This window comes from Nematolebias whitei, chromosome 17 (genome assembly GCF_014905685.2).
Source record: "Nematolebias whitei isolate Nwh7 chromosome 17, NemWhi1, whole genome shotgun sequence".
In the NCBI taxonomy this organism is placed as follows: domain Eukaryota; kingdom Metazoa; phylum Chordata; class Actinopteri; order Cyprinodontiformes; family Rivulidae; genus Nematolebias; species Nematolebias whitei.
The window spans coordinates 29192280-29195606 of record NC_056514.1 but is presented as its reverse complement, the minus strand read 5'-3'; positions in this window follow the sequence as shown (position 1 = coordinate 29195606).

The window sequence follows — 3327 nt, the reverse complement described above, 5'->3', positions numbered from 1 at the left end:
AGCAACCAAATATATATAAAAAAAAAAAAAACGGTATCTGAGAGCGGATTTGTTGGAGTCTTTATGAGATCACATGGTACAGAGTAAGCGCTTTGGGTCCATGAAAGATGCCCATATTAGATCAACATCACAGGGACGGTGCCAGCTCAAAGAGCAGGAGTCAAAGTGGCCTCATATTAGCCCCGAGCACCAAGCTCTCTCAGAACAAAAAAAAAACAAAACCCAGTCCACATCCCCGCTCATGCATTTTTCATCAGCCCAAGACACAAGCCCTTTCAGAAATAAATATCAATTATTGAAACTGTTAATTAGACGCCGCATAATTGGAGGAGATATGCATGAATAAATAACTTTGACCAATTAATTATTGATTTTAAAAAATTTGAAGCCCAGCAGGGAGAGCGTTTGAGAATCTCAAGATTAAGCAGAACGAGTTACACGAGTTTTGGCCTTGAGTAATGTTCAATTAAAGAATTGTCGGCTCTGCTGTACGAGTTCGGTGATTTGCAGCGGACAACAATGCCCAGTAGACAACACAACATCAACAGGGTGCAGCGGAGGAACGGATCTGCCGGATCCTGGGGGCACAGATGGCGAGAGATGAGAATGTGGCTTTGGACGCAACTGAAAATTAATTTACAGCCATAAGAAGTGGAGGTTTATTATATTTAATCAACTAAAAATAATGTTAAGAAGTCTTTTTTCAAGTGCAACAATCTAAACTTTACAATACAGAGGAATTAAATATATTAAAAACACAACAAAAGCTGGGTTTAATGACAGACTGAACAAAAAATGGGTTTTCGTTAAAAGTTATTAGTTTTTCCAAACAACAATCACCTGTTTTTCCATCTAAACCTAAATTAGATCTTTTAGGAGTCATAAAGCTGATATAAAATACTAAATTCAGGGATTTACCTGATGCTTTTCATTTCACAACAAAGCCCAACCAGGTGTACAAACTTGCACGCCGACAGCAACTGTAGCTAAATCTGATGCTCAGCCTGTTTTCTATGCAACAAAGAGATAACGCTCATTGTCCCTGGATTGTTCCTTCTCTTCTTCAAGTCATTTAGATGATTTATTTTTCAATCCCTTCACACATAAAAAAAAGGACAAAAGAGTAAGATTTGAGTTTTGAGTTTCCTTCTTCATCTCCGAAGCCTTTGGACTTTGTGATGGGAAGCTGATTGAAGGGTAAGTAGTGCGTTTTGGAGAACGAATCCTTTAGATGATAGAAAAGAGAGAAAATTTGAAAAAAAGATAGAGAAAAGCCCAGAACAGAAGTCTGTGATTCCATTATTAGTCTCAGTTCTTCTCGTCTCTCTTTTCATTTCTGATGGCTGGATAATTAAACCTCTATAGTATTGTCTTCCATCTTCTCTGCCCCACTTCCAGTAACACAAATTTCCCTATGGGCAACTTTAAAAAGGCCCCTTTTAGACATCTGTTTTTTAGATCAGTATAACTCCTACCCCCCCTCACATTAATTTGTGTTTTTTTGTGAAAGTAGAAAGACTAGAGCCAGGACAGAGATGAGCATACGTGCAAAAATCCTCAACTGCGAGAAAAAAAAGGAAATCAAAGAGAGGAAAGAAAAGAGAATCCAAATATTCTTTCTTAACTTTTTTATTCTACATTACTGGCATTAAATAACCCAAACCTTAAATGTGCATCTCAAGATATCTAAAAGCAGCTCAGAAGCTGGAACGTTACAGAGCTTCATTTAAAAGCAGCCTCGTTCACCCCTCGAGCTTTAAAGAGAAGGCTTGTCAATTACTATTCCCACTCAGACGGAGGCTGGAGGCGCCACAAGGAGCGAGCAGGAGGCAACGAAGTGCTAAAGACGGAGCACATCGTGTAACAATATGTACAAATTAAATAATTGGTGCAAAAACAGTTGCATTTAACTTAAATTACTATACAAGAAATCCATTGATGTTCAGTTTTTATCTTTTTTTTTAATTGAAATGACGTTTTCACTTAATTTGTCACTTTGAACGGGTGTTAAATAATTTCTTAAAAAGTTTCCAAATGTCAGCAAGTACTGAAGAGACATTCAAGTTTGTTTTACTGGTACAATAAAGATGAATGCACGTTGCAAAATAAACTTTAAAACATGTTCATAAATATAATACTGTCAGCTGAGGAGAATCTTTAAAGAGGCGTTAAATTTCTGCGAAATTATAGAATAAAAATAAATTCATTCAGAACATTTCAATATTCTTTATGAACATTAAAAACTATTTCCAAAATTAAGCATGATTTTTAATGCAAATAATTTTTTACCGGTGTATTAGGTTTATTATAACTGTAAAGCTCTGCCAGTTTCCTTTATTAATCCATTATGAAGGTGCAGGTGCATCTCAGTAAAGTAGAATAATAAAAAAAATGTTCAATAATTCAATTCAAAAAGTTAAAATCATATAATATGGGTTCATTACATAAAGTGACACACTAAGGGTTTATTTCTGATAATTTTGATGAATAAGGTTCACATCTAAGGAAAACCCAATTTTCAGTTTCTCTTAAAATTAGAACGTCACATAAGACGACTAACAAAACATTTTTAATCAACTGTTGGCCATCTGAAAGGAATATATTTGTATCGTATTTTCCGCCATACACGTTGCACTGCCCTATAAGTTGCATCAGTCCAAATATGTCTAATAAGGTGGAAAAAGCCATAAATATGTTGCTTTGTCGTATACGTCGCATCTATTACGCGTCACCGCTGACAACCCGGAAATGTGGGCCGGTGTTGTACCAAAAATCAATAGGCTGCCAAATGGCGGTCGCGGGAGCGTGCACGGGAGGACTTCAACAAGAATTTAACAAGATTAACACTTAAAAACAATTTGTTTGCTTGAAATTATAGCAAAGGTGTGTCTCAGTCCAACTTTCCCTTAATAAATGCACTTTGACGGTCAAATCATCTGTATTTTAAAAGCCGATATGCGGAAGTAGGAACGCGCAGAGGGATGAGTCGCTGTACATTTCTTTGAAATTTAACAAGATAAAGACCTAAAAACAATTATTTGTTTGCTCGACTTTATAGTAAAAGGTGTCTCAGTCTAATGTTTGCTTAATACAAGGACTTTAATGGTCAAATCAGCTGCATTTCAAACGTAATCTCTGCCTCGGTGCTCCCAGGAGCACGCAGACAGGGAGCAAAAAAGGAGGAACGCTGCGCGTTTCTTCCAAATTTAGCAAGCGCCTAAAACAATTATTTGTTTGCTCGAAATTATAGCAACGATGTGTATCAGTTGAACTTTTACTTAATAAATGCACTTTAATGGTCAAATTAACTGCATTTCGCCGGGGCGG